Below are 27017 nucleotides of genomic sequence, written 5' to 3' on the forward strand. Positions count from 1 at the left end.
CCCCCGCCACCCCACGCCCCGCCCCGCCCCACGCCGAGCCGTCCATCTCCAGGCCTGCAGCTCCCAGCCGGGTTTGGGCCCAGCGCTGCCGGGCCTCCCGCAGCCGCGGAGCCCACATGTTGTTCTGGCCTTTATCTCGTTAGCATAATGTGCAGCTTCATTAACCAGCCAGATGAATCATTTAGTAATTGGAGCTAATGAATTTAATTTTCCACTTTCTATTTTTTATAATAAAACAAAGTCCTGATTTGCCCATAGTTCAAGGAAGGCTCCAGGATGCTGTGCGGAGTCAAGGTGAGGCCAAGAGCACGGCAGACGGGGGAGGGTGTCCCTCCCACGGGTCCCCGGCGGTGTACTTTTTGTTTTGTTTTTGTTTTTTTGGAGTTTCTCAGGCACGGAACCCAAATGGATCCTTTCCCTGATTCTACAGAGAAGGAAACTAAAGGCCAGAAGGAGGCTTCAGTTTTCTTTTTATGATAAGATGGCAGCGTTGCTGACAGTCAGTGTGAAGAACCGGAGCCACTCGTAGAAAACACACACCGTGTAACGTGGTTAAGGAAACGTCGCTGAACCGATGAGATGAACACCTGGGGCAATCAACTCGCCTCAGAAGGACCTTCTCCCAAGAACTCCCCTCCCCTGCACGCAGGTGGCCTGGACTGAAAATATAGGGTGTCCCCCCAAAATGTAAGTGCACACTTTGAATAATTATAAAGGCAGTGTGTATTAAAGTACATTTCATTTTCCAAATTGGACTAGCAGCTGTGACAGTGTGTGTATATATATTTTGGGACACCTTGTATACATCTCCTTTCTTGCTACCTGTTACTAAAAAACCACACAACCTAGCCCAGCCGGCGTGGCTCAGTGGCTGAGCGTCGACTTATTAAGCAGGGGCTCCAGGTTCGATTCCCCATCAGGGCACATGCCCAGGTTTCGGACTCGATCCCCAGTAGGGGGCATGCAGGAGGCAGCCGATCAATCGCTCTCATCATTGATGTTTCTCTCTCTCTCCCCCGTCCCTTCCTCTCTCTGAAATAATTTTTTTTAAATTTTTTTTACATAAATAAATAAATAAAAATGCAACCCAGCGACGGGCGGATGGGTATCTGAAGCATCAGCTCGGGAGGGAGGCTTAATGAGAGGCCCCCCCCCCCCGGCTGCAGGGCTGGGGCGCACCCGCCGGCGGTTCCTCGTGTGACTTGACTACCTGGTGCCTCGTTCCTGATTAGCAGAGCCGGCTGCCAAGTCCGATGCGGTTAATTTATTGTAAGTTTTATTAGGTAGATAAAAGGGAAGCAGGGAGGACCGGCCCTCCGTTGCTCAAGGTGCCTCGCGTCCGTGACTCAGAGCGGATTCCTGGCGGATGAAGCTCGCTCATTTGCCTCCCGCGACATTCTTCCCCGCATTGCTCCAGCAAAAGCCACAGGCTCTTGTCTGAAATGGCTGGATGAGCAGGGCCCCCCCAGCAGCTACATTAACCACTTGGTCCTTTTAATTCATCTAATTACATGCAGGGAGAAAGCGGCTGCCTCAGAGGCCGGCTCCGGGCCGAGCGCCGCGCCGCGGGGCCATTGCTTGGGGCTTTTTGTTGTCTTATTAGGGGTCCTTTTGTTCAGAGAGATGGTTCAAGCCATTTTCAGCAGCCAGCGAGATGAAGCAGTTTCAATAAGGATACAATGTACTTGTTTAAATTACCTTTCAAAATGCTCCGAACCATTAAGGGGGAGGTGCTGCAAATAAAAGTTGGATTTTTTGTTATAATGTTTTACCCTAATAACAGCTTTTATTTTATTATAATCCATTAGTTGACAATATTATTCTATAGATTATTAGGCGGCAATTTTGTTATTTTATCACACTTTCAGCACTCGCTCGCCAGGCCAGGATCCACAAATCTCAGGGTAATACGCTTTCAATTTTGTTAAAATCTCTATTTAACTGGTTTGGCTGCAGAACATCTTGGCAAATGTGTTTTTAATTTCGTTCTAATTAAGTTGACGGTTGACAGAACCCGGCGGTGGTGTAATGGTGTCCCCCTTTTTCCAGGGTCCCTGCAGCCTGTTCGCGGGGTCCTTTCTCTCTCCCGCCGGACCTCGCCAGCCGGACGTCAGAGGTAGCGCCCAGGAGAAGGGTCTTTCGTCTCTGTCCAAAGTATAGGCCATTTAAAAAAAAAAACAAAAAACACAACAATTTGAAAACCTGGCTTTCCTCTTTATCCGGAGAAAGGTCCTTGGTTCTGTGGGTTTTCAGAACGGCTTCTTCCTACAGGAGTGGGTCCTAGAAGATGAAATGAAGGCAAAGCGAGGGGAAGGGGTTTTTTTCGTCGCCCTTATGGGACGGAGGCTCCTTCCCAAACAGGTGCCGTGAACCAGAGGCCGTGTTCCTTCCCCTTTGCTGTGCTTCGTGGGGAAACAGCCTTCAGGGCTCTGCTTTGGGGGGCTCAGCTCCGGGAAGAGCAGCTTTAAGACAACTCGACCTTGCTCTTTAAACAGCTCCACGTTCTCTCGGGGGCCTGGGGAGTTCTGCCCTGGCAGCCGCCCTCCAGGTGCCACCTGCTTTTTGCTTCCAGACCCCACGGCACCTCAGAGCCAGGCTGCTCCCGGCCCTGCGGTGCCAGCAGGACACAGGGGTCCCGGCCCCACAGCTGATTGGTTTTCCCAGAAGCAATGCCTTCCTGGCAGGGGGCAAAGCGAATCTCCGCAAAACGGGACCCGTCTTCTCTGTGACGACCGTCTTTACGCAGAGACACGGGCGCCAGGGGTCTGCATGGAAACCTTGAGATGATCTGAGGCCAGATTGCTGAGGGAATGTTCACAGCTGGACGTGAGATGGGGGCCCCGGCGTCTCCCATCCGTCACCTGCATGCTCCTGGTTCTCCCTCCCTTCGCCCCCTCTCCCCCTCTTTCTCTCGCTCCCCACTTCCCTAGAGCTAAATCATTACAACACCCACCTCGAGTTAATGACAAACCCTCAGGACTCAAGGGACCTGGGACTCGCCGCGACGCCAGCAGGCCAGGAGCCGACGGGCGCTGCGCACGGTCTCCCTCCCGGCCACGCCCTTTCCTGAAAGTTTCCTTAAAGACGGTTCTAGAGTCTGTCTAAAAAAATCAACATGGCCTTTTTCCTGGTCTTTAAGCCTGAATTTTGAGTAGGGGAGTAGGTAAAGAATAGTCTCAGAAAGACCTTTATAAAGATCTGTGTCCTCAAATTAGTGACAAGGAGAGGGCAAGTGTCCTTCCGACGCTTCATCTCCAGAACCGCTTCTCTGGCTGGTGGACATCGGTCAAGAAAATATATTTCCAGGCTCCACGTTGCCTGGATTTTAACATCCAGCTTAGTTAAGCCACCGGAGTTTAATTAACACGCGGCTCCTATGGAAACAGCTCTAGAATCAAAGGTGCCGGAGGCCTTGCCTTTCCTCCGGTCGTGGGGGGGGTGTCCTGTCCCAGCCCCGGGGCCCTCACAGGGTGGAGCCTCACACCCCATCTCCCCAGCAGCAGCCCCCCGACACCTTCCCCACCGGGCCTGCGTCTCCAGGCCCGGCTGGGCTCGGCCAGGACGCTGCGGCGGGCGGGCCCGTGTTTGGCCAGCGAGCACCGTGTGTGGCCGTTAGGGAGTAAAGGGAAATCAATAGGGTTTCATTAGAACGGCGGGGCCGGCGGGGCCCAGCCCGGCCTTAATTACAGTTTCAGTGGCATTTACTTTAATTGGAAAGAATAAAGGGAGTGGAGGGGAGTGAATGAAGAAATGAGCATATATATCACTGCCGCTCTTTGTACCACGGCCTTACACAGGGTTCGCTCTCTCCTCTCTCTCAGCCTATTCCGAACCCAGAAAAAGAAACCAGGGGCGGCAACTGGCAAAGCCTCAGACTCCACCTCTGCGAAACTCCAGTTAAAGTCTTTCATAATCTTTGGGAGGGTTTGGGGGTTCTTTTAATCTGTGAGTTACTCGAGACCCACATGGCGACACTGTTAATTATGTTGGGTGGCTCCATGCGGTCGAGCAATCACCTTGTGCCTCGAGTTTAAGGCGGTTCTGAGCCGGCTCCGCAACCCAGAAGGGTTGTAGAGCAGGTTCCTGCTTCGACGGGTATCCCCAGGGCAGCTCTGCCCCTGGAACCCCTTCTGCGTGCTGGACTCCCACAGTGGCAGACACGGGACCCGTCAGAGCTTTAGGTCCTTAGGCACCGACTAGCCCAAACCCCACACCCCAGTCAGAGACAGGGAAACTGAGGCCCAGGGTCCCCAGACGTAGACAGGGCAGAGCAACTACTTTTCCCCAGGCCTGTTGCTGGGCAAATTCCAGCCTCCTCTCTACTCTCATCACATTTCATCTGCTGGCATCTCAGGAAAAGCTTCCCGGTTGGAGGAAGGCCTTGTCATAAGGGATTAAAGGTCATTCGCGAGGACGCACACATTTCCCTTCATACCAGGCGGCCCAGGACTGTTCCCACAAGTCCTCCTCGTGTGTTACGTTTGATGCAAAGAGGCTCTTCCTTCTGGACGGTCAATGGGCTGAAATCGGCCCGTGGCGATGACTTCGGTCAGGAGGTGGCTGAGAGAAGGTTTTGAAGCTCATGTCGGCTGGGAGGGAACAGAGGTGCCAGAGGCAGGGCCGACCCGCCCACGGCTGTGATTCTGGAAGGAACGGCCAGGGGCCGAGTGACCCGTGAACCACACGGAGGTCACAGAGGTGACAAGTGGGACCAGTTTCTGTCTCAGGAAGGCCCATCTGTGCTGACTGTCACCCGGAGGGTCTATGACCCCATTTCCAAGACAAAAAGACTGAGGCACAAAGGGTGAAAAACAAATGATCTTACCGATAGACAAAAAAAGGCATTTGATAAGATACAGCATCCACTTACGATGACAACCCTCAGTGAAATGGGTACAGAAGGAAAGTGCCTCAGTATAACCAAGGCCATACACGACGGACTCTCAGCTAATATCCTCGAGGGTGAAAAACCGAAAGCTGCCCCGCTAAGGTCAGGAGCAAGGCGAGGATGCCCACGCTCACCACTCCGGTTCAGCACAGTCCTGGAAGTCCCAGCCGCAGCGATCCGGCAAGAGAAAGAAATAAAACGTGTCCAAACTGGGAAGGAGGGAGTAAAAGTGTCACTTTTGCAGAGGACGTGATTCTGCACAAAGAAACCCCTAAAGATGCCACCAAAAGCTGTTAGAAACGGTAAACAAATACAATGAAGTTGCAGGATGCAGCATCGGTGTACAAAAATCCACTGCATTTCCACGTACTAACAACAAAATTTCAGAAAAAGAAATTTAAAAATTCCTTTTGTAATTTCGACACCTAGGAATAAACTTCACAGAGGCTGTGAAGGGACTGTGTACTGAAACCACAAAGCATTATTGAAAGGGACTGAGGAGCCGCAATGAAGTGGAAAGACATTTCGTGTTCAGGGATCGGAAGCATCAACGTCGTTAAAGTGGCCACATCACCCAAAGCAACGCACAGACTTAATGCAGCCCCATCAAAATACCAACATCATTTAAAAAAAAAAAAAAATAGAGCGAGAGAACAAAAGAGCCTGGCCGGTTTGGCTCAGTGGTTAGAGTGTGGACCTGCAAACTGAAAGGTCCCGGGTTCGATTCCGGCCAAGGGCACCTACCTCATTGCAGGCTCAATTCCCAGCCCTGGTCAGGGCTCCTGCGGGAGGCAGCCAATCGCTGTGTCTCTCGCATCGATGTTTCCCTCTCTGTCTCCCTTCCACTCTCTCTGAAAAGCAATGGGGGGGGAAAATATTCTCAGGTAAGGATTAAAAAATTAAAAATATATTAAAATATAAAAGTAGAACAAAAGATCATCAGATTTGTAGGGAACCACAAGAGATACCAACTAGCCAAAGCCATCCTGGGAGAAAAGAGCCGGAGGTGTCACACGCCCTGCCTTCGAATTACACTGCGGAGCTGCAATAATCAAAACAGCACGGCACCGGCAGGAAAACAGACACGCAGGCCGCTGGAGCAGAATCGGGAGCCCAGGAATAAAACCACGCACATATGGGCAGATAATTTTTGACAAAGGAGCCAAAAACACACAATAAAAAAAAGAAAACCTCTTCACTACATGGTGCTGGGAAAACTGGAAAGTCACCTGCAAAAGAATGAACCCAGATTACAGTGTGTCCCCAGGTACAAAAATTAATTCAAAATGGATCAAAGACCTCAATATAAGATCTGAAGCAATAAGTGACGTGGAAGAAAACATAGGTGCCAAACTCATGGACCTTGGTCTTCGAGAAGATTATGTGAATTTGACCCCAAAGGTGAAGGAAGTGAAGGTGAATGTAAATGAATGGGGTGTAGCCAAGCACAAAGCTCCTGCTCAGCAACAGGAGCCGCCGACGAAACCAAAAGGCAACAGGCTGAACGGAAGCTGATGTTTGCAAACAACGGCCCTGGCAAGGGGTTAATATCCAAACTATGTAAAGAACTCCTACAACGCAACACCAAAAACGGTCCAATTGAAAAATGGGCAGAGGACCTGAACAGGCACCTCCCCCACGAAGACATACAAATGGCCAACAGAGATATGAAAAGATGCCCAACCTCACTCGCTATCAGGGAAATGCACATCCAAACTACACCGAGGCGCCACCCCACGCCCGTCAGAGTGGCTGTGGTCAGCGAGAGGAGCAGTAACAGGTGCTGGCCAGGCTGTGGGGAGAAGGGAGCCCTCAGTCACCGCCGGCCGGAGCGCAGACTGGGGCAGCCGCTGTGGAAAACTGCCTGGCGGTTCCTCAAAAAATTAAGAATAGAGCTGCCATATGACCCAGCAACCCCTCCTCTGGGAATCCCCCCAAAACACTCGAAAACATTTATCTGCAAAGATGTACGCACCCCCGTGGTCATCGCAGCATTACTCACAGTGGCCAAGACACGGAAACAACCACAGTGTCCTTCAGTGGATAACTGGACGGAGGAGGTGTGGGACACGGACACGGTGGGATACTACTCAGTCACGAGAAAGGCTGGGACACTGCCGTTTGCGACATCGGTGGACCTTGAGGATATTAGGCTAAGTGAAACAGGTCAGTCAGGAAAAGCTAAGAAATACGATTTCACTCGTGTGTGGGATATGAAACTGAAACTCACAGACACAGGCAACAGGACCGTGGTTACCAGAGGGAAGGGGGTGGGGGGATCGTAAAGGGTAAAGGGGTCAGATACATGGTGACGGAAGATTGGACTTTGGGTGGTGGGCGCACAGTGCAATATACAGATCACGTATCCCAGAAGTCTACGCTTGAAACCTATACAATCTTATTGACCAATGTGACCCCGATGAATTTAATAATTTATTAAATTGGTCAATAAGACACAGCTGGGATTTAAAGTCAAGTTCAGTTCCAAAGAGCTTCTTCTACCGGCTACAGGACCCTCCCGAAGCAAAGGACCACCCCCCGGATAGAAAAAGCGGGGCCTGCGTGTCCCACGCTGTGAGTCCTCCCCTCCCTGCGGGAGCCCAGGCAGCCGTGCCGCTGAGGCTCCAGGCCCAGGCTGCTTCCCTCTGAAAATTCACCCAGACCTGGTGCCTCCTCCCAGACCACTGAGGTCAGGCCCTGCCCTGTGTGACAGGCCCCTGAACAGTGGCCCTTTGTGCAGGTGAGAACAGGGTGCCGTTGGCCAGGGTGCGGGGCCGCCTCCGAGGTCAGAGGGAAGTGGCCAGGGGCTAGTAGAGAGACCTCCATGCAGAAAATTACAGGGAGGAAACGATCCATTGTCCCTTCGCCAAGTGGTCACCGGGAGGGGAGTGATTGGCTTCTCACTGGAGCGTGGCCGGACAGTGCCGGGTCAGTGTTCAGGGCGGGTCTCGGCCGCAGCAGCCGAGCACAGAAGCGCTTTAACCCTCGGTGCACGGGGCGGCCCGAGGATGCTCCACACAAAGGCGGGTCAGAACCACCGGATAAGGGGTGGCCAGGGGCCACCGGGAGGAAGGGACTGCTCACACCTGGGCCTGGGCCCTGCCCTCCGATTCTCCCGCCTCCAGCATCAGGCACCTGGCTGCCTCCAAAAATAATGATGGGGCCAAAGGGTGTCACCCACTCTCCAAAAATGATCAAAAGGCTGCTTCCCCAGCCTGGTGGACCTCCCACTGGCATGGCCGCTGGACAGCCTGGCGAGGACCAGGGGCCCCAGGACGTGTGGGCCACAGGGAGGTAGAGACCCAGCCCCTGCCCCACGAGGATCCTGCTGGAGGAGATGAGAGGCCCGCGCCCAGTTCTGTGCGGCAGGAGGAGGGGCGGGGCTGGACGCTGCCCCAGTGGCCGCGACGCCCACACGCCCCGTTCTTGGTCCCCATTTGCCCTCATGACTCTGAGATGGTGGGGAAGGGCTGGCTCCAGCTTTACAGGATTTGGAGCAAGCCACCTACCTCTGCTCTGGGCCTCGGTTTCCACTTCTGTCCCCCGTGACCTCCTGCATCTGTGGCCTGAGTCACAGAGTAGTCCCATCACCGCCGTGATCGGGGCCGAAGCAGCGAGGGCATCAAAGAGCAAAGAGAGACACAAATTCACAGCAAGGCATGGAAGACCAACACAGGACCCCAGAAGGAGAGGGGGAGGAGCCCCCCAAATGGGAGCCATGCTAGCAGAGCCCAGTGTCCCCAACCCCATCCAGAGATAAGAGTGGGCAGCTGGACCGACATCCCAGCCACAGCGGCTGCAGTAAATGGAGCCAGTTTCTCTCCAAGCCTTGCTCTGCGGGGGGGCACGCGTGGCTCCTAGGGGGCCACACCAAGGTCAGCCCCCCTCTGCATCGAGGCCCCTGAAGGGCAGGTGAAGGCCGGGAGCCCTCAAGGTGAAGAACTCGGCCCAGGTGCCACGGTGGGTAAGCGGGGGCCGGCCCAGCACCCCACTCCCAGTCCCGCTCCCTGGCGTCCACCCCACCCCTGCTCCTGACTCCCCACGTGCAGCTCAGCTTCCCGGCGTTGCGGGTTCAATCCCCGCATGGGGCACGCAGGAGGCCGCCGATCGATGTCTCTCTCACATCGATCTCTCTCTCTCCCTTCCTCTGCTTCTAAAAATCAATAAATTTTTTTTTTTTTAAAGGTGGAAACTAGGCGGAGCTTATCAATGAGGAGCCTCGCCCATGCCCACACCTCTCTTGCTCTCAAGGGACTGTAGACGCTCGGGCCTCGCACGCTAATGGGGGGACGGGTCTCTCCGCTTTTCACCCTGTTCACACACAGCGTCTAAAGCCCCGATGGCCCACGTCCGGCGCCCGATCAGGGCCTCTCCGGGGAGGGGTGGAGGGGCCCTGGGAGGAGGCTCGTCCGCTCGCAGCCGAGGGGCGGCCCCGCCGTTAACCGGGCTAAACGCCCCCGAGCGGCTCCGCCGGCCCGCTCACCGGGCGGCACGTGGGGGGAGATATCCTTCACGCCGCCGAGCTGCGGAAAACCATTTTCATTGAAAATATACATTTTGTAATTGCAAATGGAAAGATTACCTGTAATGGCGGTAACAGACCCATTTCCTAATGCGGGGAGCGCCGCGGCTGAGGAGCGAGGTATCTGCGCGGCTGCCGCCGGTTCCGGCGCGGGGAGCGTGATTTAGTGTTTGTAGCATTACCATCTGTTGTCGTTATTACAGAAATTATATATAAACCAGTTAGTAAACACTTTGCCGAGTTGTCTGTTGTTTTCATAATCACCCATAATAACATCTAGCATCAATATGGTCTTTAAACCCGATTTGGGAGTTAATGGAATAAGAGGAGGCCGTCTGTATGTGCACCGGGGTAATGTCATTAGGAATGTTTGTGAAGACAAATTAAGTCAGCTGTAAATTGTGCTCTCAAGTCAGCCAGAAAACCAGCCTTGCTCGGGAGAAGGGATTTCTATTTTAACCCCGTGCAGAAAATGCACTCACGCAGATTAAAATAAAACAGGGACTTCGCCCATGGATGGAGGTGGTAATTGCTCGGGCCTTAATGGCTTCCTGTGGGCTGTGTCAGGCGGTGGGCGCCGCTATTTCAAAAGTTAACCGGCACTCGGGGTCATACTTCCCCTGAGTCCGTCATTAAACCGGGCTACACGTGCCGCTGAGTGGCTAATTATTCAAACGACGGGCCCGCGCCACGGTTCCCCCGTGTCATCTCCCGAACGCGGGGATCTGCGGGGCTGGTTCTCAGAACAGCCAGACAAGTCGGATTCAAGCGCCAGTCAATGGGAGCCCGGGGCTGGGGCCTGGCCCGCGGGGGCAGGCGGGCGGGCGGGCCAGCGGCCAGGGGAGCTCCCCGCTTTCCCGTCCAGGTGGCGGCGTTGGGGGGCGGGTTGGCCCAACCTCCTCGCTGCTGGGATGTCTCAGGGGTTCCAGGAGGAGAGTCGACTGGCGATGGGTCCAAAGGGGAGCCACGTTTAGATGAAGAAAGGTCGTGAGGGGAGGGAAGCAGGCAGGCAGGCGTCAGGGGTTCAGGCTGTGGTCAACACTGTCTGGGGGGTGGGGGGCTGCACCCCCAGGGGACGGCAGAGGGGCTGGCTCCCAGGTGTCTCCAGAGTCCCTGCTCACTGCCGAGGCACAGGACCTCCTCCCCCTCTCTGCGTCTTCCTGACGCCCCTGGGAAACGTTTGGTTAATACCCCGATTGCACAGGTGAGCAGGCGGAGGCTTCCGGGGGTCAGGCTCTGGGGGTGGGACCACACGGCTGCTCGAGCAGCGTCAGGATGCGGGTCCCCGCGGGGCTGGACATCTCGCCACGGTGCTGAGCTGTTGCGCGGGTGAGCCCCAGGTGGCACGGCGCTGGGCCCTCGGAGACCAAGAGCATCCCTGCATGGAGTGGGGGCCAGGGCCCAGGAAGGGGGGCCAGGCCGGCTCTGAAGTCCAGCCTGGTGACCAGGGAGCTTGTCTAACCGGCAGCTGTGGAAGACGGCTTTGGGGCAAGTCCGTGAGGAGAGGGAGGAAGTCCTCTGACCAGGGCTCAGCCTGGCACAGAGATAGGCAGGCAGCAGAAATGGTAGCCAAGGCCATGGAAAGGGCTGGGCCAGCTGAGGACCACCGGGCGCCAGGCCTCTGGCCACACCAGCTCGGAGCCCAAGGGCCCACTGACGTCTCGGCTGAAGGGCTGATGCGTGTAACTGACCAGAGACGACCTCCCGTGGTCCACACTGTGAACCCATTTTACTTTGTACTTTATTGATTTTAATGTGTATCAGTAAAATATAAACAGCACCTCGCATTACAGCACAAAATAGATTTAGTTTTAAAGAAAATCTTTTAAAAAGGATCTTAAGTAAAAATAGTGGATCTATTTTATTTTATTATTTTTTTAAATATTTTTATTGATTTTGAGAGAGACAGGAAGGGAGAGGGAAAGGGAGAGAGAAGCATCGATGAACATGGATCGGTTGCCTCCCGCTTGCCCCCTAGCTGGGGCCGAGCCCACGACCCAGGCGTGGACCCCGACGGGCAATCGGACCCGCAGCCCCAGGGGATGAGCGTGGCCTCAGTCCGCCCGCTGCACCAGGCAAACAGCGGCCCGAGGGCCAAACACCGCTCGCTGGGCCCTCGGTAAGCGCCGGTGAGCTAAGGACAGTTTTTACATTTGTAAGTGGTTGGAAAGAAAATAAAAAGACTATTTTGTGACATGTAAAAGTTACATGAAATTCACCTTTCCAGGCCCACAAATAAAGTGTTATTGGAGCACAGCCGCACTCACATTCCTACACGGTTTGCGTCTCCTTCTGCTAAAACAGCAGAGTCGACAGCGCGCAGGGCTTCAGATATTTCCTACCGGGCCCTGCACAGGGCAAGTTTGCAGCCCGGCTCCGCTCTGCTGCCCGGGAAGTTCCAAAAGCAAAGAGAAGAGGGGACGGGACTGGCCTTTGTCTCCAGAGAACCAGGCCAGGAGGAGAAACCGAGTGGGGAGCACAAGGAACCGAGAAACAAGCGGGGAGAGAGAGACGCGTGGTGTTGACAAGAAGGAAGGCTCGTGCCCGGTCCGCGGGGCTCAGCAGTTGAGCACCGACCTATGAACCAGGAGGTCGGGGTTCGATTCCCGGTCAGGGCACAGGCCCGGGTTTCAGGCTCGATCCCCAGCAGGGGCCTGCAGGAAGCAGCCGATCAATGACTCTCTCATCATTGATGTTTCTCTCTCTCCCTCTGCCTTCCCTTCTCTGAAATCAATAAAAATGTATTTTTTAAAAATAGAAAGAAAGAAGGCTCGTGCGCCCCTAATACTGAGATTACGAAGACGGAAGGAGAAAGAGGCCTCAGGGTCAGAAAGAAACCGTCCCCCATGCCGGACCCAGGGCGCTAGTGACCAGGGTGGACATGCCCACCTAAGTGACGCCAGGAAGGGGAGCCACGGACGCTGGGGCACAGCGGAAATAGGTGAGGTGCTGGAGTTGTTTTCATAGATTCATGTAATTATTTTAATTAAAAATCTTTAAAATATTAATGGGGGAGGGGGCCCAAAGCAGAGCTAATTATAGCAGCTCCGCGAGCCACATGCGCTCAGGCTCCGTCGGCCTCCCCATCAGGAGCCGCTGCTTCTCGGGGTTATAATTCAGGCAAATAAATCGGCCACGGGCTGGGGCTTGACGCGCAGGTTTGCAGGGTGGGAATTAATTGTGTAATTGATTTGAATATTCAAGGCCTGGAGGTGGAGGGGAAAATCACACGTCATGTCAGGGAGGGGTGGCCTGGGACAGCTGCCTTTCTGTGGGTCACCGGTCATCACGGCCCCGGTGAAAACCCGCTGTCCACCGTCATGCTCAGGCCCACATGCAGCTTCGCACCCGAAGGCTCTGAGCACGTTACTTAGCTCCTAAACCCGCGCCTAGGGGTGCCCTCAAATGAGCTTCATGAATCCGGAAAGGAGAGGGTTTTGCCGGTTCACGTGAATGTGTTTTAAAATCGGCCTTTTCATCTTCGGTAGCTTCGCGGTACGACCAGCGGCCATCGCCGGCTCCCCTTCCCTCGGCTGAAGCCCGATCATTAAACCAGCTTCCCTCTTAGGGGGGATATCTGGCTGGAAAATGCATTTTACCCCTGAAAAAGATGTCGTATTAGTGAGAAAATTGCTCTAAATGGGAACAGAGCTGACAACTGCTGCTTGCGCACTGATGGCCTCGTGTATACATCGCGCCCAAAAAGCATGTCATCGCCCAGCTGTTGAGCGAATCACTGGCGTGAGGCTCCGGTTGGCGGAAATGGGACATTACAGGTGTCAGAAGGTGCTAGGGATTAGGGTGGGTCCCCCCCCCTTCTTTAGAGCCAACGGGCCCAGTAGCGGAATAACCTGAAAATCCGGGCTAGCCCAGTGCTGGGACTGTGTGGATCCTGTTCCTGCTTCTGCGCAGGACTATCCCGCGGCCATTTACCGCCAGGATCGCATCCCGCGAGTGGCAGGACATTTCCTCACTCCCCGACAGCCTTTCCACTCAGCCCATTTCGGGACCTGGAGGATGTCCTGCAGCCCCGGTGACAACACGGATGCCAGGCCGGTGACTCCTTTCGCAAGAGAGAAAACTGGCCCGGCCTGCGCGGCTCAGCGGTTGAGCGACGACCCATGGACCAGATCAGGGTTCGACTCCCGGTCAGGGCCCAGGCCGGGCTGTGGGCTCGATCCCCACAGGGGCGCAGGAGGCAGCCGAGCAATGACTCTCATCACTGATGTTTCTCTCCCTCTCCCTTCCTCTCTCTGAAATCAATAAAAAAACATTTTTTTTAAAAAAAGAGGAAAACTGTATCACTGCACAGCACACGCAGGGCTGCAGGAGGGGAGGGAGAAGGGACCCTAAGGCGTCTTCGGGATGAAATGTAAATGCCGTCACGATCATTCTAAGAGGTGTTTGTTTCATTTCCAGCCCCTGACGCTCGAACGGATTCAAATGCAGGCCCATTTTCTGTTCTTATTAAGGGGAAAGTGGTATCGATTCTCACAACGTCCAAGAGCTCATTAGCAGGACGCATTTTCCATCCGCCCGCAGACAGGGGCGCCGTGCGGGGGCCTCAGCGGGAGCACACAGAGGCCCCCACGCCGCGCCTCCGGCCGGGGCGCTCGGGGGCGGTGCCGGAACCACAGCCGCCGTCAGGACTTCCTGCCTCTGCCTGGGCCTCCTCGGGCCTCCTCGTCCAGACAGGCTTCCGTCCATTCCTTATTGGAGCCAACCCGTCCCCTGAGATTGCTGCTCCTGGAAGCACCCGGAGGTAGGATCTCGCGCATTGAAAATTCACGGCCGAGAACAGCGAGTCCCGGACCAGAAAGGCCCAGGAGACAGGAGGGGGCTCTCGCAGCCTGAGACACCTACACACTGAACTCACACGGCAGATAAGTGGACGGGGGGGGGGGATGCCACGAGCGGGGAATCACCACTCCGCGTGGTGGGGGGCGAGGAATGAATGGGGGGGCGGGATGCAGCCGCCACCCCAGGCGCTCCTGTGGCTCCCAGCACCTCCCACCCACACAGCTCTGGGCGCTGGGCACCAGCGGCCTGGGAGACACCTGCTGGGTGACCGCCCTCCCCGGAGCGGAGGCGCGGGCCAGGGAATCACCTTCCGTCCCGTCGGGACTCGGGGTTGCCATCCCCACGGGGGCTGACCCTCCCGGGCGGCGGGAAACACAAGGCTGAGAGAGGCCGTGAAAACGCTGTCGCGGGACCGAGGTCTCCTGCCCGGGGCGCCGCGGGCATCTCGTCCCGGCCCCCCTCTGCGGATGGGGTCCCACGTGGAGAGAATACAGGTAGAATTGCAGGGAAAGGCAAACATACGGGGGCAGGAGACAAAAAAAGCAAAACCATTTTTAAAAGGAAAGAAATTCCCTATTTCTCCCTTTAGCTGGAGCATGAGTCACGTCCACACGGCCCCCAGTGCATCCTACCCCCGCCGGGCCCCTCCGCCCAGCGCACCCACCACTCAACTCCTGACCCCAGGAAGCCTCATCGACGGGGTTCACGAGGAGGGGCACCCAGAGGTCGCTGTGACGTCACCGGCACTTAATGCTGCTCCCAGTTGTCTTGCTTTAAAAGTGTTCTGATGGCCCTGGCGCTGTGGCTCAGCAGGCTGGGCATCGACCCTGTGCATGGAAAGGTTGCTGGTTCGATGCCCGGGCCTCGGGCTCCACCCCCAGCAAGGGGCACGCAGGAGGCAGCCGATCAACATTGATGCTTTTCTCTCATCAGTGTTTATGTCTCTCTCTCCCTCTTCCTTCCTCTTTCCATAAAATAAAAATAAAAACATATTTTTTTAAACTGGCAACTCTGTATCTAAACCTCCGGACCGTGGGTCACCCGCCCGGTGGGTCAGAGGCTGGGTCAGAAGCTCCCCAGCCCCAGCAGGCCCTTGAACATCAGAGCTTTCCTGGGGGGAGAGTCGTCCTTTCCTGCAGTCACTAGACAAGGCTCTGTGAGTCCAGGGACCCCAGCCCTGCTCGCAGTAGCCCTGCAGTCGTCCTGACCCCATGAGGCACCGTGGGAGCCCAGCCGTCTGGGAGCCCGGAGGTGGGACCAGCTCAGGGTGCAGGAAGCTGTACCTGAAGCCAGGCCGGGCAGTGTGGGCACAGCTGGCCTGTGGACCCAGGCCCCTGGGTGTGTGGGCCCCGTGGACACTCACTGGCCCCGAGATAACCGGGAAGGAGCGTCTACTCCCGGGCCCCGCGGGCCTGGGGCTCGCTCTCAGCCACAGCGAGGCCTGAGCGCTGCACTGTCCCCGCAGGATCGGCGGGGGCAGCCGCCGCTGGTGATTCAGAACCTCGACAGTGGGCATCAGAGGCTGCCGGGCTCTCCTTTCTCAGGGTTCAGTCTTCATATTTTAGGTGGGATGACAAGAGACAGGAATGTCTACGAGGACAGGAAGGGGATGGTGAAGGGTCCCGGAGCCCAGAACCACATAAAAACTGAGCGCGTGCTGTTTGGAGAAGGCCTGGGGTGGTCAGGCACAGTCATGCTGCGAGGAAGGGGAGACGGGCTTATTTCTCAATGACCATAAAAAAGGCCGGACTGGGCCTGACCTGTAGACCAGATGAACCTCGAGCTGCCGCTCAGACCAGAGGCTTAGGATTCGCCGCGCACAAGCCCCCTCCTCTCCCTCTAATTGCTCCCATCTCCTTCAGACCCTCCCTCCTGTCCCACAGGGACCAAAACCGACCCTCAAACTCTAATGTCTGATTTAAAATAAAATAAAATAACCAGAGAGGCTATTATAACCAGCGCGGGCTCCCCACGACGGCACAATTCAGCTCCTTCATTTCCCTAATAATGAACACAATCAGGCCGGCAATTTCCCCTTGAATGCGTCTGTCCGCCAGAGACCCAGCGCTCGGCCCTCCCTGGGCGGCCGGGACTCTCTGTCCGCGGGGAAACCGCCTCCTCAGCGCCCTCGTCACCGCCGCGAATGGCCGCGGGCCGGCTTAATTCTTTAAAGAAGGGTTCTCAGCTCTCGGCCTAATGAAGGCTGGTCCGCCTCCTCCGGCTGGGTCCCCTGCACAGTGACACTGCCCGGCTCTGTCATTTCTGCTAATTGCCACTTGAACAAAAGCCACATTGTTCAGCCTCTCGCTGCTCTGTGGTCTCAGAGCAGCACCGGCCGGAACGTCTGCAGCGTCTTCCCAGCGAGACCTTCATCCCCGGGCGGCACGGGCTGGTCTCTTGCCGCCGCAGAGGCCGAAGCCTATTTTTCCGTTGCGTTTCAGGGAGAGTGGAAGGGGGGAGAGAGAAACATGGGAGAGAGACACGTCGACTGGTTGCCTCCCGCATGTGCCCCAACCGAGGCTGGGAATTGAGCCTGGAACTCAGGTACATGCCCTTGGCCAGAATCGAACCCAGGACCCTTCAGTCCTCAGGCTGACTCTCTAATCACTGAGCAACACTGGCTAGGGCTGATGGCATCACTTTTAACATTTTTGTAGAGTAAGAATAATTGTGACTTGAAAAGTGAAGACTTCGAGGATTTCTGGTTGGAAATGAGCTCCTTCGCTGCAGGGGCTTGAGAGATTTCACAGAAAGGGGGTCCCGACGGGATGAAATGACGTCTCCCAAGTGACTCTGCCTCTGATGAGAATTTGCAGAATCCACTACATGATGATTTATTTTTTAAATGAAAATTAAAAAATCAAAAGTCCAATGTAAAATCTTAACTCTCAAAGGCATTTTATACTGGGGATTCCCACAGAGTCTGCGCCCTACGTATTTTGTCCAATCTAGCTAGTTTGGTCTTACCTTTTATGAATGGTTTATCACAGCGGCCAAGAGTTTGAGTTTCAGAACCAAACAGACCTGCGTTTGAAACCCGGCCTCACGACTTTCACAGCTGTGCGGCCTCAGGCGAGTTGCCTGGGTCTCTGAGCCTTCATTTCCTCCCCTGTAAAATGGGTGCAGCCATCTAGGCCTCGCAGGGGTGCGGCGAGAATTCAATGGGTGCTCCCTGTGGAGCTCGTAGGAGACTTGCCCCGGTGTCAGCACGACTGCTGTGGAATCAGATCATTTTTATTAAACCACGTCTGAGCCTTGGGTTTTTAGGTTCCACGGCAGTCGCGTCTTCTAAATGAGGCTGAGGGGGGCCAGCCCAACGCTTTCCACCTGGAGAGAGGCCGAGGGGGGGAAGAGCTGCACTTCCAGCCCGGGTCTCAGGCTCTCTACTCCTGGTTTTATTGCCTCCTCGGAATAGAAGCCTGGCTTTATGGGCACCGCCAGAGCCCTCAGGGGCGAGGCAGCCCATCCCTGCTTGCAAATGGATTCAAACGCGCTGGCCTCGCAGGGAAAGGCTGAGGCGTGAGCAGCAGGAAGGCTTCCTACACGCCGTCCTTCTGCTGTTCCCCAGCGATGGTTACCTTCCATTACAGCTGCCTCCTCCAGCGGGGGGTCCAGCGCATGCACGTGTCTGCAGGTCTGACCCTAGAAATTCAATCTACGTGCGAAATACAAACAGGCGTCCACCCCGAGCCGTGATCCAGGTGCACGCGGTTGACTTAACAGCTCTCCGTTCCTACCGTCCCGGGAATAAAACTGTCAGCGTTAGAAAGACCATCCGAATGTCCCCCTTTTCTGTGACCAGGCTGAAGGTACAGGGGAGGGGTGGCGGGCAGGGTCTCGGGTTCTAACGCCAGCTCTGCCAGCTCTGTGTAGGTTTCTTCACCTCTAAGACGAGGTTAATGCTCACTTTGTCTCCCCCCAGCCTTCAGGGGTGAACCATCCTTCCCTCCCCTTCCCTGCTCCTCCGAGCCAGGGCTCCTTCCCGACGAGACGAGGCCCGGAAATGAGGCCAGTGCCACGCGGGTTAGTGTGCGGCGGGCGGCTCCTACCCTGGGCACTGGAGATAGTGCGTGAGGGGAGAGGACAGCGGGGCCTGGCACTGGGCAGGCACTGGGCGCACGGAAGCCGTCGCTGTCGCCATCCCCGCGGTTGTCACTCGAGGTGGGCGGACCGGCCACAGCCCCGCCTGCCTTTGCGGTTTGCGCACCGGGACCCATCTGCACAGCTGCCCGCGAGCGAGCGGCAGCAGCTGTTTCCAGGCACCTCCAGCAGGAGGGGGTCCTCGCCTTTGGCGCAGTCGCGGTCACGGTTCAGACACTGCTCCACCCTGAACAGATTGCAAATGTCTCCTCCGCGGAAAAGCGGATACGCTATAAAACGTAACGTTTCCTTAAGGCTTTGGGGATTCTCTTTCTTATAGTCAATCACATTTTTAAGCGTTTAGGAAACAAATATAATGCATCATTTGTTTTAATCATAAGCAAGTCAGTTCCCCTCCAGATGGAAAAATCCTAAGCTTTTAAATTAAGACCTTCACCATCACACCTGCCTACTCTTCCAAGTCTCGTTGGGTTTTAGAGCTGAAAGGAGCCTTGGGGAGCAGCTCGCTTCATGCCTTCACTTCTAGATGCAAAGAACCAGGGCCCAGAGGGGTCAAGCAACTTCTCCAAGATCACCCAGTGGCCCAGGGACAAAGCGGAGATGATCCCCAAGCTTCTGATCCACAGTGAACCAGGCCTCACTCATCGCTGCGCTGCCAGGGGCTGAGAATGGCATTCGGGTTCTCTCTGAACCTCAGCCCATCGCCTGCCGTGGACCAGCTGGGCTCTGTGTCTGCAGCGGTCTAACTTGACAGGTGGGCCATGTGTCAGGTCGAAATGCACTCAGGGAGAGATTCTGGGGCAGCCTCAGATCCCCTATCCACTGAAACAGGAGTTCCACAGGATGCCAGGACAATGCCCGTCCAAACAGGGAGGTCGAACGTACTCAGGCTCCTACTCACAGCTGCCAGACTCAGCAAGTAGTGCTTGGAGCACGATTATATTTTAAAAGTACCTGTTGCTTATCTGAAATTCCAGTGTAACTGGGCCTCTTGCATTTCATCTGGCAACTCTAACCAAATAGACAGGTGTTAAAAATACAACATTCTTCCCGGTCGGCGTGGCTCAGCGGTTGAGCATCGACCTATGAACCAGGAGATCAGGGTTTGATTCCCAGTCAGGGCACAGGCCCGGGTTTTGGGCTCGATCCCCAGCAGGAGGCAGCCAATCCATGACTCTCATCATTGATGTTTTTCTCTCTCTCCCTCTCCCTTCCTCTCTGAAATCAATAAAAAACTATTTTTTAAAAATAAATAAAAAGAAAAAATAAGAAATGACCCTGGGGGAGTCCCACTTGCCATAACCCACCCCCAGGTAGCAATCAGTCTCTCGTGTACAAGTGGGGAAACTGAAGCGCCATAATTTCAAGTGCTTGCCCCAGGTGCCAGCTCCCGGGCAGCAGAGCTGGGATCTGAGATCTGAGATCTCAGGGAGCTGCCTCCACAGCTCACCCCCAGGCCACAGAGACCGGTGCCCAGGCCGGGCGTCAGCGGCTGGGGCTCCAAAGCTGCCAGTTGTGCTCTCTTCCCACATTCGAGGCAGATTTGCTACGTGGGGCAGAGAGACAAATCTCTGCCTTGTACATTAATTGTCCCTAAAAGAATGCCACAATTCACAAATGCTGATTTTGATTAAAATAATCAAGATGATTTCCTCCTCCCAAAATAGTGACAAAACAGCTTTTTTATCTGTGTAGACAAAAAACTAAGCGAGAGGGATTTAAATCGAGATTGTGTACAACATGCATCCTAATTACTGCGTGATCACTGAGCTAAACAGGGGGTGTTAGCCAACGCCAGTTTCTGCTGGCAGTCGGATCCAAATTAATAGCATTCTGGGCTGATCTGGATCACAGATAAAATCAAATTAATGTGACTCCAAGCCAGCTCTGTTTATACCAAAGCCCGACGACAAAGAAAAAAGAAACATTTTAAGATGCAAAAATATGCCTCTGAACACGAGCCAAACATGGATTTTTAATTAAAGAACCAGGGTTTGTTTTTGTTTTTTTTCCTACCAATTGTTCCTTTTGGGGATTAGATGTGTCAGGGGTAGCCTGGAAACTGGGCCTGGCATTCGGAGGACAGTGGAAGGTCAGAAAGCAATGGGATGAATTTTCCTAAAGTCCAGCCATTGGAGTCTGAGCTCCCACCTTCAAAAGGCTCCCCTCTCGGGCCCGGCACAGGGACAGCGGGAGGGAAATAGAACCAAGCTGAGACTTGTTTTGAGGAAAGCTGCCCGGTTTCTAACCCCATCTGATTTCTCCAAGACCAACCACATCCCGGAGTGAGCAGGAGACGGGCACGACTGCCTGGCCCAGGGGTCCTCTAAGCCCGAGGACGCGGGCTCCCCAAGCCCCCGGTGCTCTCGGCTCTGCATCTCGTAAGGATGCGGGCACAGGCCCCTGGGCACCAGGCTAACGGGAAGCTGGGACAGGTCAGCGGTGGGACCGTGCTCTGTGGTCACACCCGAATTTTATTTCCATTCTCAATCAGATGTCTTTTTTTTTTTTTTTAAATATATCTTTATTGACTTCAGAGAGAGGAAAGGAGAGGGAGAGAGAGAGACAGAAACATCAATGATGAGAGTCATTGATCGAGCCTGCAACCCGGGCCTGTGCCCTGACCGGGAATCGAACCCTGATCACGGGGATCCTAGGTCGACGCTCAACCGCTGAGCCACGCCCGGCCGGGCTCAATCAGATGTCTTGTTTTCACACCCACACAAACCAGACGAGAAAAACACAGGCCCTTAAATGACCAGTTAGTGCGCGATCTTCCTGCAGCCCAAAGCCCAAGGACGCGGCTGGCTCTGGGGAGTGCACGGTGGGGAGAGTTTGCGGTTGCCTTTGATTTTGGGGGTTTGCCTGCTTGCTTCTTTGGGGCCTCAGTCTGTTTGCTGATTTGGTTTCTGCTGGTCATTTTGTCCCGTCACCTCTGTGAGGAAGGCTGGTCGGTCACCCCCGTGCGATGCTGGAAGATGTAACCAAAACGCAGCCCGCGGAGACCCGGGCGAGACGGGCGCTGCCTGAGGAGCCTGTGGTTGGCGCAAACTTCCTGACGGGACAAGACTGGCCGAGAGCCCGGGTCACCACGCCCAACCTGACGAGCCGCTGGGCAGGGACTTAAAAACGAAGAGCCGGTTCCCGGCTTTTCCGCGGCCCTGCCTCTCGTGACTGCCATCCACCAACAACTTGAAGAACAAACTTAACTTTTCTAAACAAAAATAATTTCATCATTTTGTGTGGCATTAACACCCCGCTACCCCGATATGTTAGCTATATTTTTCTCGTTGACATCCAACCAATTCAGAGCTAAAAAATCCATCCTCGGGTTTTTCTGCGGGTCGTAAATCATAAAAAGGTTATATTTTATGAAAGCTGAAGCCGAGGAGTAAACAGCATATTTATATCCAAAGAGTTTCATCCATTAAGCAGCAGTGACAGGGCCCTGTGGGCCAGAATCTAGTTTTCTTACTTAAAAAGCTTAGTCCTTTTGTAGACTCCTGCAGGGACCCATAACAGTTGGAATTGGGTTTTTTTATGCCTTTGAGGCCTCCGAATGAATGTTACACTTTCCCATTATTTTCTTTTTTCTTTTGAGAAAACTAGGCTACCTGCTTATTGCCTAAAACCTACACCCCATGATTGTACTGTCGTAAAATCTGTCTTCTGCCTTTTCCTCCCATGGCTCACAAACATCCCCAAACTTCGCACAGACTCCGCGCCCGGCGAGGGCGGGCCGCGCTTACTGAGGTGGGGGGGGCTTCCCGAGGGGAGCTGGGCTGATTGATAGATGGCACCCCCAGACCCAACTTCAACCTAAGGGGTGCCCGGCAGCTCTGACCTCACAAAAAATAAAAATAAAAAGGCTTCCATCTTAACACCTCCCTTGTCCTAGCTTGAGAAAGCCTCAGCGTCTCCGGGCTATTTGGAGAGATGGGGCTCGGCTGAGATGAAAAGGCCCGAGCCTGGGTCCTGCGCTTCCCGTCACCGCCCGCTCGTAACCGGCGGTGCACCCGCCCCTCGGGCCGTCAGGGACGGGCGCCTGCACCCTCTGCGTGGGGTGTCGCCGGACGTCGCGCGTCTGGACCCAGGGCTATGCAGACGCGGGTGCCGACCATCAGGCCAGTAAGTACAGGCTCAGGCTCAGGCTCAGCAAAACGCTCGCCCTGGAACTAGCCGGACAATCAGGAACAATTAAGAAATCAGAGTACCTGCGCCTCGGCCCTCCTCTCACCCACCCCGGCAGCCTTTGTTCTTTTGATGTCCTGTGTGAATAGAGGAGCTTTATCCGACCGCCGATGGGCTCAACAATGTGCGGAGCTGTGAGATAGAACCCAATTTGCCTGGACTCTCCATCTGAAAGGCCTCCACAATTTCCCCGAACAGCTCAGATGAAAGAAAGAGAGGGGAAGAAATTTTAAAACTGACCACTTCTAAAATGCAGAAAATAGGGCAGTCAAGGGTATTGTAATATACTTTAATCTGCCTTAATGCAGAGAAAGACGAGATGCCATTAAATCTTCCTTTGAAATAGATGTGTTCTCGCCGCTCGAGCACCCGAGGCTGGTTAATGAGCTTATTGTTGAAGCAAATAAACAGGAAGGAAGCGGCCGAGGAGTGATCTGCGCATTATACGACTAATTCAGAAGATGAAAGGCAGAAAAATTAAAGTTAAATTCGCGTAAATATTGGAGCCCGGGGAGCGGTTGCAGGTGTGAGAAAGGGAAGCTGCGTTTCCGGCGGGCGGGCGGTGCTGGGAACAGGCAGGGGCCTCCTGCTCCAGGGCCAAGTCGGAGAGATGAAAGTGTTTCAAGGGGCCCAAATAATTAACATTTTAAAAGGTTTTCTTAATAAAAGTGATCTGACCATCACAGCGATTTAAGCATTTTGTTTGGAAAATTAAACAGATTGCAGGCGCTTTGAGCAGAAGTGGTGTTTACAGAATTCGGACGACTTGTCCGGTCAGATCTCCACTCTAATCGCTCAATGGAGCCGACGCACTGCAGGCAAGCGGGCCGTGGGGGAGACCCGGGCGGCGATTTGGGGGACATTAGCCGCCCGAAACACAGGGCCCACGGGGACCCGTTTAGCTTCCTTCTAGGTTGCTAATGGAACGCAGGCCGTGGGAGCAGGAGTCTGTGGGGAGATGGGCTTCCTTAGGGAAGCCCACTGGTGTCCGCCTGCCCCACCCACGTGGAAAATGGCATCGTGGGCGTGGCATGTCCTCCGTGAAATAAAGAATACCCCTGTCAAGTTAACAGCGCGTGCGGGGTCATCCACGCCTCTGCGGAAGGGACCGCTTTCCCCTGGGCTCCCGGGCCTGCCGCTTAGACGATCACAAGGGGCTCAGAAAAAAGACTGGAAGGAAATGTACTGATATGCTAACAGCTCTTCTCCCAGCAGCCGAATCTTTGCCTTTTTCTTGTTTCTAAGTTTTTTACGATGATCATTACCCATCGGTGTTTGGCCAGACACCTTCCCTGGCAACTTGTGTTCCCACGTTTTTAATCAGAAAAGAAAATGGAATTTTATATGTTTTTTTGGTTCTTTAAAAGGAAGACCATATAATGACCATCCTGGCTGCCGTTGGGACCAACTCCTCCCTCTGCTGGCACCACCCCAGAAAGGGAGGCTCAGGCAGCCCCCCCGCAGGAGACCCCTAAGAGGAGGAAAGAGCTCCCCTCTCCCCTCTGCACCAGGGGACACCCCACACCAGACACCCCGCATCCGTCGGAGCAGGGAGGGCCGTGCCTCAAACCTTGCCTTGCTCAGGGCACTCACACGGGGCGGGGGGGGGGGGTCTCCATGTGAGAGGCCAGTGGGCCCACCCCTCCTCTCTGTCCAGTGGGCCCACCCCTCATCTCTGTCCAGTGGGCCCACCTCTCCTCTCTGTCCAGTGGGCCCACCCCTCCGCTTTGTCCAGTGGGCCCACCCCTCCGCTTTGTCCAGTGGGCCCACCCCTCCGCTTTGTCCAGTGGGCCCACCCCTCCTCTCTGTCCAGTGGGCCCACCCCTCCTCGCTGTCCCTCTGCGCCTGCCCTTGGTGTACCATTGCGATGACTGCGTCTCCGGCTCCCCTCACTTGGGGTGTGAGTCATAGCAAAGAAAAATGCAAGACACTCGGATAAGCAACAACAAATCATTTTTTAGCATAAGTAGGTCCCAAATAGTGCATAGGATACCTTTTTTAGTATTTTTTAATGATTCTTAGTAATTTTAGCATTGATTTTTTTACCTGAAATTCAAGTTTAACTCCCACCTTCTACCTGGCGGCCCCACACCCAACCCAAGCCAACCAAGTCACCACATGGGGTGCTGGGGGCTCCGTTTGGTTGGATTCCCTTGGCTTTTGTTGTTAATGCCGTTTGGGTTTTTGGTTTGTTTGTCACCGGCTCTCCCGTTAAACCCCTAACGCTGGGCAGACTTTAGTCTCCTCACAGGCATCGCTCCCCCCGCCCGGCACAAGGCAAAGACGAGGCGCAAAGATAAAGGGGAGAATCGGGAAAACGGAGCCACGAAGCAGGCGACTCCAAACAAGGTCAAAATGGGAAGAGCAATGGTTTCCAGGGGGTGGGGTCTCCACCTCCCGTGAGAACTGGGCACTGCAGAGTTTAAAAGACTGTGCTGCGTGTACAAGGACAGAGCATGAAATACTTAACATGCAAACAGCTCCAATAAATTAAAGAGAAAGCTGTCAGCACCCGGTAGGAACACGACCGGCGTCCACGTAAGCGTGGCCTCCAGCAGCTGTTCACCTGCCGCAGGGAGGTCCCAGCCTGGCCGGGCCCGGGCTCCTCACCATCTATGGGCCCCAGCGTCCCGCGTGGGGTCAGTGCGTCCCGTAAGATACTAGGCCCTGGGACTGCCCCTCGATTAATGAAGGTGATACTTAATCACCTCAAAAGGAAAATACACATAAATAAGTAAAAACACAAGGGAACATTTCTACTTTGCTAGAAATAAAATTTTAACATTGAAATTAAAATTACGATGAGGCCCGTACTTGTGAAATTGACAAAGGTTTTAAGGACATTATTTAAAAGAGCAAAAAAATGTCCGTAAATATTGAACAAATGAAGGGCGGTGAAATAAACAAGAGCGTAGTTAAACGCACACAGAACGGTTACATAAACTCTGGAATTTTTAAACAAGTGAGAGGCTGGCTACACAAATGAAGGAATTCTTTGTGCTGTGTATTCTGCGAAAGCCGTGTTAAATGCCATATTATTGTGTAGAAGGGCATCTGGTGACATGAAAAGCGTCCGTAATATATTAAATAAAAACAGTTTCGTATAGGACGACTGTACGTGGAGCCGTGGATATGACTGTAAATAAAACAAAGGCCAAGAGAGAGTCGAGTGTTAGCGGGAAGGCTCTCCAGGTAGGGAGCGGCTGTGGGGGATATTTATTTTCTTCTTTGTGCCTGGTTCTATTTCCCACATTTTCTGTAATTGTGGCCATATATGGACACAGAGTAAACCGAGCGCCCGGGGAACAAGGACAGGTGCTGGGGAGTCTGAGAAGGCTTCTTGAGGGGACGCCCAGGAGCCCCGGGAGCCACCAAGCAGGAAGGGCCGTTCAGGTTAAGGGCGCCGCCTGCCCAGAGCCCGCGGGTGTTGACTGCGGGTGGGGGTGGGGCTGAGTGGCAGCCAGCCCCGGGGAGCCCTGCAGGCCCTGTAAGAAGCACCGGCTTTCTCCCAGCAGGGTGGGGGGTGAGCGACAGGACCGGAGGGGACTGGCCCGGAGCTCCCTCCCCTGCCCCTGAGCTCGGGAAGAAATCCACCTCAAAGCCTCGGTTTCCAGAAAGCCGCTGCGGGGTTTTGTCTGAACACCACTCCAGAGGAGCCCAAGGAGATAACAGTCATCCAAGTAACAGCCTTCACGCCCCCACCGGGGGCTCCATGCTTCCCAAGCACCGGGGCTCTCACCACCTTGCTCCAACCCTCCCGAGCCCCAGCCTCGGCCCCAGAGGACGTTCGTCTGGACAGTGGCTGCAGGTGATGGCCCTGCTCTCGCCAGGCCCGGCCTGCAGCCCAGAGGCTCTGGCAGGCCCGTGGGCTCTCTCCTGTCTTGCTGTCAGGACAGGGGGCAGCTGGGGGCCTGTATCTGGTGGGCTGGTGGGCTCTCTCCACAGCCCTGGCGTCAGGAGGCAGCTGGGGGGCCTGTACACCCACCGTCCTCCACCCAGGACAAGGCCCGGCCCCGCCGCGGACGGCAACCCCGAGAAACAGCGCAAAGCCCCGCCCTGAGCTCCACACCTGCACGTCCCACTCTCTTTAACTCCAGCCGCAACCTTGGACGCCGACGTCGCCTGAAACAAAGGCCTCCCGACGCCTGGAAGTCGGCTTTGGTGAGAGTAGAGCTCATTTCAGAAAATCAAAGCAAAGAAAAATATTGAGTACAACTCAGAGGCATAACGCACTGTTTCGGGCTTTTATGGATTTTATGTATGATTTCATGTAAAGCTGCGAGGCTGCAGAGATCTCTAGCGTCCCGGCCCCAAACAGTGTTCCCCGTCCCGTGATGCTCGCAGTTGACTCTGTTAGAGAGACGTGCAGCTGTCTCACTCCGCCGTTCATGCCCTCATTACTATTTTATAAATATATGATTAACAGTTATTGCAGCTGCCTAATTCACATTTATTGCAAATGCAACCCCACAAATGAATGCTCAAAGCAAAGAGATGTGGTTTTAGAGTAATTTA

This window comes from Miniopterus natalensis, chromosome 14, assembly GCF_054644295.1.
Source record: "Miniopterus natalensis isolate mMinNat1 chromosome 14, mMinNat1.hap1, whole genome shotgun sequence".
In the NCBI taxonomy this organism is placed as follows: Eukaryota; Metazoa; Chordata; class Mammalia; order Chiroptera; family Miniopteridae; genus Miniopterus; species Miniopterus natalensis.